The 13,469-nt window shown below is 43.8% G+C and overlaps 1 protein-coding gene across 3 annotated transcripts in view; it reads left to right on the top strand.

The window, feature by feature from the left end:
• Nucleotides 1-13,469, top strand: part of znrf3 (zinc and ring finger 3) — a 315,203-nt gene that overhangs the window by 66,506 nt on the left and 235,228 nt on the right. The gene's annotated exons all lie outside the window — the stretch shown is intronic.

Genomic DNA, 13,469 nt, shown 5'->3' with positions numbered 1-13,469 from the left:
TACATCCCAACTTCTATACTCAATGCACTGATTTATAAAGGCCAGCACACCAAAAGCTTTCTTTACCACCCTATCTACATGAGATTCCACCTTCAGGGAACTGTGCACAGTTATTCCTAGATCCCTCTGTTCAACTGCATTCCTCAATTCACTACCATTTACCATGTACGTCCTATTTTGATTTGTCCTGCCAAGATGTAGCACCTCACACTTATCAGCATTAAACTCCATCTGCCATATTTCAGCCCACTCTTCCAAATGGCCTAAATCTCTCTGTAGACTTTGAAAATCTACTTTATTATCCACAACACCACCTATCTTAGTATCATCTGCATACTTACTAATCCAATTTACCACACCATCATCCAGATCATTGATGTACATGACAAACTGGACCCAACACAGATCCCTGTGGCACCCCACTAGTCACCGGCCTCCAACCTGACAAACAGCCATCCACCATTACTCTCTGGCATCTCCCATTCAGCCACTGTTGAATCCATCTTGCTACTCCACCATTAATACCCACCAATTGAACCTTCTTAACCAACCTTCCATGAGGAACCTTGTCAAAGGCCTTACTGAAGTCCATATAGACTACATCCACTGCTTTACCCTCATCAATTTCCCGAGTAACCTCTTCAAAAAATTCAAGAAGATTAGTCAAACATGACCTTCCAGGCACAAATCAATGTTGACTGTTCTTAATCAGACCCTGTTTATCCAGATGCTTATATATATTATCTCTAAGTATCCTTTACATTAATTTGCCCACCACTGACGCCAAACTAACAGGTCTATAATTGCTAGGTTTACTCTTAGAACCCTTTTTAAACAATGGAACAACATGCGCAGTACGCCAATCCTCCGGCACTATTCACGTTTCTAATGACATTTGAAATATTTCTGTCATAGCCCCTGCTATTTCTACACTAACTTCCCTCAATGTCCTAGGGAATATCCTGTTAGGACCTGGAGACTTATCCACTTTTATATTTCTCAAAAGTGTCAGTACTTCCTCTTCTTTGAATCTCATAGTTTCCATAGCTACTCTACTTGTTTCCCTTACCTCACATAATTCAATATCCTTCTCCTTGGTGAATACCAAAATAAAGAAATTGTTCAATATCTCCCCCATCTCTTTTGGCTCTGCAGATAGCTGTCCACTCTAACTCTCTAATGGACAATTTTATCCCTCGTTATCCTTTTGCTATTAATATAGCTGTAGAAACCCTTTGGATTTACTTTCACCTCACTTGCCAAAGCAACCTCATATCTTCTTTTAGCTTTTCTAATTTCTTTCTTAAGATTCTTTTTACATTCTTTATACTCCTCAAGCACCTCATTTATTCCATGCTGCCTATAATTATTGTAGACCTCTCTCTTTTTCCGAACCGTCCAATTTCCCTTGAAAACCATGGCTCTTTCCAATTTTTACCATTTATTTTCAACCGAACAGGGACATAAAGATTCTGTACTCTTAAAATTTCACCATTAAATGTCCTCCATTTCTCTTCCACATCCTTCCCATAAAACAAAATGTCCCAATTCACTCCTTTTAAATCCTTTTGAGGATTTGACTCACTTGAGGGAGATGTCTTTCTCTTTCCCACCAACAACCATTACAAGAGGTGAATGACTTTGAGTTTAAAGCTCATTCATCTCTTGCAGTTTCACGTACAGTATCCACTTCACTGACTTGGTAACACGGAACCCCATCATAAGCAGTCTCCGAGCATGGAAGCCAACACTAGCCAAGACAGAGCTGCATGGAGGTATTTTAAGAAACTGTTTTGGAAACTGAATGGATATTTTAGTTATTTACTGTAGATCCTGTCTCTCGCATGATAAAGATCATTTTGACCTGTGTACAGGATGCGTTCCGGATGTGAAATCCTCTGTTGGGAGTTGGGGTGAAGAGGAGGGGGTGGTGCGTGAGAGCGTATGTCTGTGGTTTAAAGTATGGTGAGGAACGGCCATGATCACGCTGCCCACCAGATTGTTTTTTTTTGCATGGAACTAACAGAAGTTTTCCTTCAAATGCTTCCTTTCTCTGCTACAGTCACTTAATAATGCTGGTTCGTGAGGGAGGGTGTTGTGGGAATCAGGGACGGTCAAAGGTTCACCCGACATGTCTCACTGCTGAAGTTTCCTCACTTGCTGACAGAGGTGACAGCTCTGCCAAACCTGCCTAAGAGTCAGTTCTTCATGTGGAAATACAGCTTGTGCCCCACACTGCCCAAGGAAACATGTAGCAAGGAACCACAGATGCTGGTTTACACAAATAATGGACACAAAATGCTGGAGTAGCTCAGCGGGACAGGCAGCATCTCTGGAGAGAAGGAATGGGTGACGTTTCGGTCGAGGCCATTCTAAAGATGGATGGGTCGGAATGCGCAAGGGAACCCTGAGTTGTGACATTACTAAGAAAAAAAATCCCAATGTCTCAAAATGTACAATTAGACTGTAACAGCCTTGACCCTCACTTTATTAACAATGACTTTTACAGCACAAAAGCCCAGTTGATTTAGCACAAGAGGGGGCCTTCACAAGTATGCTGTTGCAATAATGCCTCTGATATCACTTTTTACTTCATTGGCAATAAAACGTGAACCTCTTTATGGCTTTCTTTAACAAGATGATGGAGGAACAAGACCCTAGAGATGGAGATTTAATATACCAGCTTGTTCCAAGTTCACTCTGGTCTCTAAACCTGTCACGTTGAGTATATGTGGGGAGGAGAAATGTATGGCGAGTATTTGAAACATGAACTACTGCACTGGGAGTGATGAACTTGGTCAGAGGATGGTTAGTGTTTGAGTTACCTTGTTATTTATGTGGCTGGAGTTTGAATAATACAGTTCTCAGTCGATACTGGCCGGCTGATTTGTGCATTTACCAACATTCATTGATTTCTCTCACTTCAAGTAACTCTTGCAACCCCTCTCCCTCTCTGTCCCTCCCCCATCCTGGTCATCGTACTAGTTTCACTGTTGTCCTGTTCAGCGCCTCTGTATCCACATGCTATAACCTTTTCTACAGCCAACAATGAAGCATTGTGGGCTCCACCTTTCTTTGATCATCGTTGCTGGTTTTGATTTGTTCTTTTGATACCTTTCATTCATTTGTTCTTTGTACCTCTTGTTTTCCTCTACCTTGACTGTCTGAAGAAAGGCCTTGACCCGAAACGCCACCTAGTTTCAATTTCAGGTTAGTTTATTGTCATGTGTACCGAGGTACAGTGAAAAGCTTTTGTTGTGTGCTAACCAGTCAGCAGAAAGACAATATATGATTACAATGAGTCATTCACAGTATACAGATATGTTAAGGTTCTTTTCTCCAGCGATGCTGTCTGACCCGCTGAGGTACTCCAGCATGTTGTGTCTATCTTCAGTGTAGCCAGCATCTGCAGTTCCTCCTTACACAATGTTCCAGGACTGGTCTATTGTCAAACAAAATTCAAACGGGAGCCATGTGAAGACAGTGAATAAAAACTTTATCAAAGGAGTTGGCTTTAAGCATCATTTGGGAAGGCAGAGGGAGAGGTTGAGAGGCTCTCACTTGCCTCCAGTCGTCCCCACCCCCCCCCCCCCCCCCCCCCCCCTCCACCACCACTTGACAAATGTCTGTATGGAGCTTAATTCCAGTTACACAAAAGAAATCAAATTCAGAGTACAACGTGGAACCCTTTCAATTGTGTAGCTCCTGTTAAGCACGGCTGTTACATGGCCATCTGAGACCTACCAAGACCATCACGAGGACATGCAGGCAACACTCATTCCTTGATTCCAACAGGAACAGGTATCTCAACAAAATCCATCTTGAACGGGATAATTCTAAAAATTAGTTTAGTTAAAAAAAAAAAGTTCTTCACATGAAAGAAGTAAAAGGAATCATCATTTCACAGATGTTAGACGCAACAAACTGGAGTAACTCAGCGGGACAGGCAGCATTTCTGGAGAGAAGGAATGGGTGACATTTCGGGTTGAGACCCTTCTTCAGACTCGACCTGAAATGTCACCCATTCCTTCTCTCCGGAGATGCTGTCTGTCCCACTGAGTTACTCCAGCTTTTTGTGTCTATCTTCGATTTAAACCTGCATCTGCAGTTCCTTCCTATACATTTCACAGATGTTGTTGGCAGATTGTATTTCACAATGCTTTCAGGTACTTGCGAGGATAAAGTCCATTAGAAGGAACTGCGGCAGTTGATGTAAATCCAGGCCTCGTGCAGGTGCTCGCGGCGGCTCGTAGGAGATCATCACCTTGCTCACATTTGTCGGGCTGCTGACAGAATGTGATGGCTCTTGCTTTGTGACGTTCCTCTCTGTGATGTGCGGCAAACAAAAGCAGAGCACGGCTGGTCTCCAGGCTGGAGGCCCAAGGCTGGGCCTACGCCTCCATTGCAGTTAGCTCACTCTCCAGAACCCAGCTGCTCAATGGTGCTTTTTGTCCGCATCTTTGACCCCACTGTGATGAGCAGCACCTCAGCAGTGTGCTGTCAGCGGCAGGGTTTGATGTTCACATGCTTCACGCCCATGTTCCTGCACTGTGGTAACAAGGAGCTTTGATGCTGACCCCTTGCTGTTCCTCCCCTTGTCTCCTCTTTTAATATTATGGATGAGGTCCAGTATTTGTTTGTTGGCCTCTGGCAGGATCCACTTTCCCAGCTTCCCTCCGCTCTGCACTCTGCTCCTCAGCCGGGCTGGGCCATGTTTGATCATGCTGCGATAATGTTTTCAGGTTGGCGCTGGCAGCCAGAAGCCAGAGGTTGGGATCAGAGCCAGGAGGTTTGTTTGTGGCAGGGGGTGGGGGTGGTGTGTGCAGAGGCTGTGAAGCACTAATGGAGCTGTGCTCAGAGTCAAAGAGAAATGTGCAGTTAGCAAAAGCAGTGGCATTCTCAGACACCCCCCCTCCTTGCTATTGTTGGCCTTGCACATCAACAGAGCACACCCATTCTATTGTGTTGTCACAGAAGCATAAATAAATCACAGTGTGGTGGTCTTTTAAAATATCAACAAATACCAATGTAAAATAAGGACCCTATTTTGTACTGGTCTCACTGACTAGACTATTGCAAAGATTCTAACATTTCCATTGAAAGCTATTTTGGGTAATTACAAGTCAACCTTTTAATTAAAAACTATTTCTGAATGATCTGGTTTTGAACAGTAAAATCACACCCAATATTCAAGTGGCTTTGTGTTCATTTCATGATTTAATTAATTATGAAAACTCTTTTCACTAAAGATATAAATGTTCAAACATTTAGCGGTAAACTTTTACGAGTGCACCAAAGTGTTAAAACTTCAATGGACTGCCTTTAATATCAATGGAGACCCTGGTATGTCATTGATAGCAGTGTATTAATAGGCTGCATAATAGACTGAATGGGAGGAGATGCTCTGCTCCATTGATTGCTGACAAAATGGGATCCTGATCTCAGTCAGTTTGTGTAAGGGGCACAAGGTGCCTTGGACAATAAAAATCAGGTTGACATCAGCTTTACAAATTTCATCAAATGGGTTGGAGTTGATGGTAGTTTCTAGAACTTAAAGCACTCTCCTAAAAAATGTCCAATATGTCTGGACTCTTGCCATTCCCAGATGCTGTTTTAAATTGACAGACACACTTCTGGGCAAACCTATGTAAATAATACTGACAATACAGATAGATGCATGTGCGAGTGTGTGTGTGTCTGTGTAATTTGTGTGTGCGTGGGTGTGCATGTGTGTAGGAAAGAACTGTAGGTGCTGGTTTAAATCGAAGGGAGACACAAAATGCTGGAGTAACTCAGTGGGTCAGGCAGCATCGCAGGAGAGAAGGAATGGGTGACGTTTCGGGTCAAGACCCTTCAGACTCTTGTGTGGATTTGTGTGTGTGTGCGTGTGCATGAGTGTGTGTTCATGTGTGTGTGCGCACGCATGTATGTGTGTGTGTGTGTGTGCGTGCGTGTATGCTTTACTGATCTAATAGTGTGGGTGAACAGCTTATTAGCCTAAACTTAAATCAAACCAAAAAGCATCACAATCCCTTTGCAAACTGCCAAAAATAAAATGATTCCTTATTACATGAACAGTAATTGCAACATGTACACGTTTGGGTTACAATAAAATTAGATTAAATTATTGGTGAAGTTTTTGCAAGTTTTACTTTCGTAATAGGAGCATTTACAGAAATGTGATTTCTCCATAATAAAGCATGCTCACATTTTGTGTGTGGTTCCAGTCATCAAGTGTGTAGGAAGGGACTGCAGATGCTGGTTTAAACTGAAGATAGACACCAGACAACTTGTGATGGACCCAGTTTGCTCTCGTGCGTTTGAAATTGGACTAATTTGGCATTGGAGGTTGTTTTAGACTTTGTACACAATTCCGCACCACAATCTCTCAAACCGTCCTGTCACATTGTGCAATGTGAGATGGGAGATGAGGCAACTGCTAACCAAAATAAGATTTCATAAAATGATGATAACAATTTTGCCTTTCACCAAGGTCAATTTAAAATATGTAAAGCAGGGTTGAAAGTGAGCAGATCACTGGACTCCATCAGCAACAATAGCCCACCTCCAACACCAGTGACTGTGGTTATGGCACCCTCACTGTAAATACAACATCACAATGTTCTCCTTAGAAAGGCCAACAAGATTTGACACAAAGCCACGTCAGGACAAGGCGGTGTTCTGGTTTTGAGGTGTTTCTTTAAATGGAAATAAAGGAGAAGGTGGAGAGTTTAGATTAGTTTGGAGATACAGCGCGGAAACAGGCCCTTCCCCCACCTAGTCCGGCCCAACCAGCGATCCCCGAACATTAACACAATCCTAAACACACTAGGGATCATTTACACTGAAGGACCTGTCCCACTAAAGCGACTTTTCAGCGACTGTCTTCGACCTTCAAGCTCGAGGGTACTCGCCTGAAAAACCTCGACAACAACCGCACACACACACACACACACACAAACACATCGCAAAGGCGGGGGCCAGGGAAAGCGGGGGAGCGCTGTCTGAAATTCACACCCGCGATAAACAGGAAGGTAAAAGACGGCTGGCACAGTGTACGGTAAGTCCTTTAGAGAGTGCGGAGGGGGGGGGAGAGAGAAAAGGGGAGAGAAGAGGGGAGAAGGGGGGGGGAGAAAGGGGGGAGAAGGAGTGGAGACACATTTAAGAAGCTAGACAACTTATAATAAAGTTTAGCGGGCATTTAACATCTGATTTCCTTGGTTCTAAAAGATCCCATGAGCCAATTAAAATGCCCGGTCAGTGAAGGAGATTGCCTACGGCTACCTTGACTACCTATAACTACATGGCGACTCCACTACCACTGCACTACGAGTTCAAAAGAACCATGCCGACCAATTTTTACTCGCGAAAATTTTTTCAGCTTGCTGAACCATTTTCCTCGACCAAACTGATGCCGCGAGTATGCGGGAACTTCCCTCGAGCATGAAGGAGAGTTCCAGTGACCTCTTAGGACCTCCTAGGACCATGTGTCGACCATGCTGCGAGTTTGAGTCGAGCGCAAACTCTTCTAAACTCGCAAATTAGGTCGCCGCAGTGGGACAGGCCCTTTATACCAAGCCAATTAACCTACAAACCTGTATGTCTTTGGAGTGTGCGAGGAATCCAAAGGGCTGGGAGAAAATCTATGCGGTCACTGGGAGAACGTACAAACTCGGGATTGAACTCGGAAGTGCAGAAAAAAAAGTGCAAATGACACACCAAGATAGATTGGTAGATCATGAAAACATCTTTAGCAAATGAGAGGGTAGACAAAATTGCTGTAGAATCTCAGCGGGTGAGGCAGCATCTACGGAGCGAAGGAGATAGGAGACCCTTCTTCAGACCCGAAACGTAGCCCATTTCCTTCGCTCCATAGATGCTGCCTCACCTGCTGAGCTTCTCCAGCATTTTTGTCTACCTTTGATTTTCCAGCATCTGCAGTTCCTTCTTAAACATTTAGCAAATGAGAGGTCTTTTCGAGAGTCTGATAACAGCAGGGAAGAAGCTGTTCATTAATTCCTTTTCTCCAGAGATGCTGTCTGACCTGCTGTTACTCCAGCTTTTTGTGTGTATCCTCAGTTTAAACTAGCATCTGCCGTTCCTTCCTACACATTAATCTTGTGGAACAGTTTTTCAAGCTTTTGTATTCTGCCCAGTGGGAGAATGGAGAAGTGAGAATCTGAGTGGGCATGGGAGGTTATATTAACTGCACCACCAATGGCTAGAAGACTACAGAAGACTAAACAATGACCAGGAAGCCATTGAGAGATGACTCACCCAGCAAATAATGCTCTTTCTAGTAAACCTGCCCATTGATCCTTTGTTTTAGATTTTCCAAACCACTGCACAAAAACCTTATCCCTGTCGACTTCCTTTTCCCAAATCCAATATCGCAACTCCAAACATCCTCGCCCCCAACTCCCCCCCCCCATATACCTCCCCCCTCCAACTCCCCCCCCCCCCTCCAACTCCTCCCCCCCCCCCCCCCCATAAACCCCGCGACCTGCCATTTTTTTTTAAATGCCTCAGAGCTCGAAGGGATGATCATACATACAAACAACTGTAACTTGTCTGTTGTCTCTGCCTCTTGTACTGAACAGCCAATCTGGTTGTAATTCCCAGGATCTGTTTCAGCCATCTCCAATTAAAAGCATGTTTACAAAATGAAAACCTTGGATTGACTCCATCCAGATGCAGCCTGCCCATCCCAGTGCCGTCCCTCTGCCCCATAACGCAGTCAACCTGCAGTGACTTTTTTGGATTCCGTGACTATAACGACCTGCCTCTAACTGGATCATTTGAATAGTGAATGTTTCTGCATGTGAGCTTCATTCCAAACCCAGCTTAGTCACTGTGTGGGTAGGAACTACAGATGCTAGTTTACACTGAAGATAGACAGCGCGGAAACAGGCCCTTCGGCCCACTTAGTCCATGCCGACCAGCGATCCCCGCACATTAACACTCTCTTACACACACTAGGGACCCAATTTACAGGTTTGCCAAGCCAATTAACCTACAAACCTGTACGTTTTTGGAGTGTGGGATGAAACTGGAGCACCTGGAGAAAACCCACACAGGCCACGGGGGAGAACGTACAAACTCCGTACAGACAGCACCCGTAGTCATGATCGAAGCCAGGTCTCCGGCGCTGTGAGGCAGCAACTCTACCGCTGTGCTGCCGTGATGAAACTTCCTGTGGCATTATTCCATGGTTTGGGGATTCTCAAGGCCGGAGGAGTCAGCATGAACCATCCCTTGTCTAATGGTTCTGACGAGTTACCCTGGTACAGTTCCTGTCTCCCCCAATAGACTGCAGTGTGCAGCTATCCCATCTAGCATATACAGTATCTTTGCTAGGAGCCCTTCTATGTCATTTTGTGTAAGTCTGAGAACTCTCTCCATTCTCCTGTCAGCCTTCATAGTCATTTTTAATATTCAGAAATATATTTTATTCATAAAAGAATACGGGACATTGCATTGTTTTCATTCCACTGCACCAAGGATATCATTACATTTGCATACAATGTTTACAATATGCTGCCTTCAATATTTCATTCAAAAACATCCTGTCAACAACTTGTTGGCAGTAAATTGTCATCAGCAGCAGCAGCAGTAAATTGTGTCTGGTCACATCAGGAGCTCCATGGTCTCCAGTGTAAATCACTCCCACATGAATGGGAGAGTTAATATGTAGGAAGGAACTAATATCTAGGTGCTGGTTTAAACCGAAGATAGACGCAGAAAGCTGCATGAGTATGAGTGTGTCTGTGCGCGTGTGTGCGTGTGAGTGTCTATGTGTGTGCGTGTGTGTGGCTGTGTGTGTGTGCGTGTGAGTGTCTATGTGTGTGTGCGTGTGTGTGTGTGTGTGTGTGTGTGTGTGGCTGTGTGTGTGTGCGTGTGCGTGTGAGTGTCTATGTGTGTGTGTGTGGCTGTGTGTGCAGACGCACACTGTGCAGGAAGGAACTGCAGATGCTGGTTTAAATTGAAGAGACACAAATAGCTGGAGTAACTCAGCGGGACAGGCAGCATCTCTGGAGAGAAGGAATGGGTGACGTTTCTGGTTGAGACCCTTCTTCAGACTAATTGACTCTAGCCCAGATTATTTTTTACACAAAACCCAATTAGAATGCCCGGGAACAATTGGCTCAGATTTCTTTGCATGTCAGCTTCAAGATAGACACAAAATGCTGGACTACCTCAGCGGGTCAGACAGCATCGCTGAGAAAAGGAATGGGTGACGTTTTGGGTCAAGAGAATCGTCACCAATTCCGTTTCTGCAGAGATGCTGCCTGACCCGTTGAGTTAATCCAGCTTTCTGTGTTTATCTTTGGTTTTAACCAGTCTCTGCAATTCCTTCAACATAGAAATCATGCTGAGGTCGTGAACGGACTTTCTGTGGGTTTTATGGAGTCAGACAGTACGGAAACTGGCCCTTTGGCCCATCGGTTCTATGCTAGCCAGCGAGTACTTATCTGCACTAAATGAAAATCACAAGAAGTGTAAAGGCTGGAAATTGAAAATAAAATAATGCTGGGAAACCTCGATAGGTCAGGCAACATCTGTGGAGAGAGAAACACTGTTAATATTTCAGTTCCCTGACCCGTACAATTATTCAGTGGAACATCCACACAATCACTGATAATTGGTTGAAAACTTGGAGCAGATGTTTGTGGGAAAAGCACTCGTGGGAAGCTTTTAAAAGAGAGTTAGCAAGAGTTCAGGGTGAGCATGTTCTCATGAGGGTGAAAGGCAAATTTGTAAAAAGCAAAGGCAAAGGTGGCAGGATGAGGGGGCCTTGACGCACTAATGTTATCAACCGGAAACGTCACCCATTCCTTCCCTCCAGAGATGTTGCCTGTCCCACTGCGTTACTCCAGCATTCCAGAATTACTCTAACATTCTGTTATTGAAGGTTAAATCAGGGATTTAAAAAAAGAAGCATGTGACTGGTTTAGACAACTACCATTAAGCAAATTCCTGAGCAATATAAAGGCTGCAGGAGAGTATTTAAGAGAAAGGAATTAAGAGGCAAGAACAGGTCTTGAAATATCCTTGACAGGAAAGATTAAGGATAAACATGTCTTTGGATGTGAAGAGTAGATGGAAAGATTTGATCTCTGTAGAAACCAAGGGGTATAATGTATGTGTGGAGCCAGGGGCTGTGGTCAAGGTCCTCAATGAATATTTCTTGTCTGTATTCACCAAGGAGAAGGACATGAAGATTAATGCGTTCAGGGAGGGATATGTTGATAGACTGGAAAATTGAATTTATTGATGTCTTGTAATGAATGAAGGTGGCTAAATCCTGAGGGCTGGATGAGATAGATCTCAGGATACAACAGGGAAGAGAGGATGTCATGTCTAGGACCCTGATGAAGATATTTTGTATTTTCGTTGGAAATTTCAATGAAGATTTTTTGCATTTTCGTTGGAACGGAATACACTCTCACTCTCAGACACTTGGAGTTTCCGAATTGGCCGCATCCTACCGTAGACCGGCTCCCAAAGTCCACAGGCTGAGCTGGGCGGAGCTCCAACACTGGCGACCCCCGGCAAGGGGTCCCACGACTCCGCGATGTTAAAGTCAGCGCTGCCCGCGGCTAGAAGCTCCACAACCACAGCTCCATGGTGTTAATCAGCAGGTCCAACACTCGCTCAATTCCAACTCCAAAATGTCGTTGAAATCTTCAAGCTGGTAGATCCGTCTTCGATCTTAACCTCAGGTACTGTCTGTGTGGAGTTTTACCCTGTTCTCCCTGTGACCGGGTGGGTTTCCTTTGGGTGCTCTGGCTTCCTCCCACATCCTGAAGATATGTGGTTTGCAAGTTTATTGACCTCTGTAAAATTGTGTCTGATGTGTTGGAAGTAGATGAGAAAGTGTGATAATATCAAACTTGTGTTGATGGGTGAATTATGGATGACATTGACTCAGTGGACTGAAGATCCTGTTTTGTTGCTGTATCTCTAAACTAACATGGACAGGATTTATGTACATTTGGAAAGCCAGGATCTGATCAGGGATATTTAGCATGGGCTTGTGTGGGGGAAAATCCTGTCCCATTAAGTTGATTGAGTTTCTTTGAGAAAGTGATCAAGGAAATTGATGATTGATAATGAAATTGATGATGATGTCTATGTTGATTTTGGTAAGGTTGTCCATGGCAGCCTGGTCCAGAAGTTTAATGAACATTGGAGATGGACACAACATGCTAGAGTAACAGGCAGCATCTCTGCATAAGAAGGACTCGGTGACGTTTTGGGTCAAAACCCTTCTTCAGACATGGGATCCAAGGTGAGCTGGTGAACTGGATCTAAAATAAGCTTGGTAAAAGGAATCAGTGTGCATGAAGGATGTTTCTGTGATTGTCAGAATCTTTCCCCCATGGTTGGAGTCTCAAAACAAAAGGGTAGGAATGAGGGGAAGGAATTTCAAAGCAGACCTGAGTGGTATGTTTCGAAAAAGTGAGAGTGGTTGATATGTGGAATGCACTGCCAGAGGAGATACATTTAAACAAACATTTAAAATAGGCAAAGTATAGATGGACAATTGAGATTGGAGTAGATGAGCAAAACGACGTGTATGGACATGGTGGGCCGAAGAGCCTTTTCCTGTACTGCACCATACTATCACTGTGACACTGATTATCACTTAAATCTTTGTGACAAGAGAAATTCATGTAAGTGTGACAGAGGAATAGAGGATTGAAAATGTCCCATTGGAAAAAAACTGATCTCATAATTATTAAATAAAATAGTAAGATTAAACGAGAACTTACCAGTTTGAAGTTTGATCTGTATTTTATGAGGAGTTACGATGAGGGATTACGTGAAGAACCCGCTCAGTGCGCAGGCGCGGCATACTTCCAAGCAGCGGTGTGGAATCACAGATAGACACAGTTATTTTGAAGTAAACATAGTAAAGATAAGGAGACATCAATTTATTAGTTTGATCCATATAATGAGGGTGGGAGCGGAGGGCACGTAATCCCTCATCGTAACTCCTCATAAAATACAGATCAAACTTCAAACTGGTAAGTTCTCGTTTAATCTTACTATTTTACTTCGGAGTCACGTGAGTGACTACGTGAAGATTTCAAAGCTCTGTGATTTCAAACCGTGTAACAGTTTCATTTCACTCACTGCCGAAGTTCTTGAGGGAGGAAGTGTTATCGTAATCAACCAATGAGTCTATTTGTAGAAAAACACAATGGTATTTTTTAAACAATAACAACAAAGAATTAAGTTGCTCCCCTGGGCTTAAATTAAATATTTGCAGTTCGTAAATATTTACTGCAAATAAACCAGGTTTTGCCAACGGCTTATTATAAAATTTCTGAACGGTCTTTTCCCTTCCCACCATCCTGCTGTAGCCAGGATGTGGTCTATAGGCATGTCCATTCTTTAGCCGTCGACATGGATGCTGCCCTGGTGGAATAAAATTTGTACATGTTAGTGTTTATCCCAGCAGT

This window comes from Amblyraja radiata, chromosome 25, assembly GCF_010909765.2.
Source record: "Amblyraja radiata isolate CabotCenter1 chromosome 25, sAmbRad1.1.pri, whole genome shotgun sequence".
Classification (NCBI taxonomy): Eukaryota; Metazoa; Chordata; class Chondrichthyes; order Rajiformes; family Rajidae; genus Amblyraja; species Amblyraja radiata.
The sequence above is the reverse complement of the archived record's forward strand: the minus strand, read 5'-3'. Positions and strand labels throughout refer to the sequence as shown.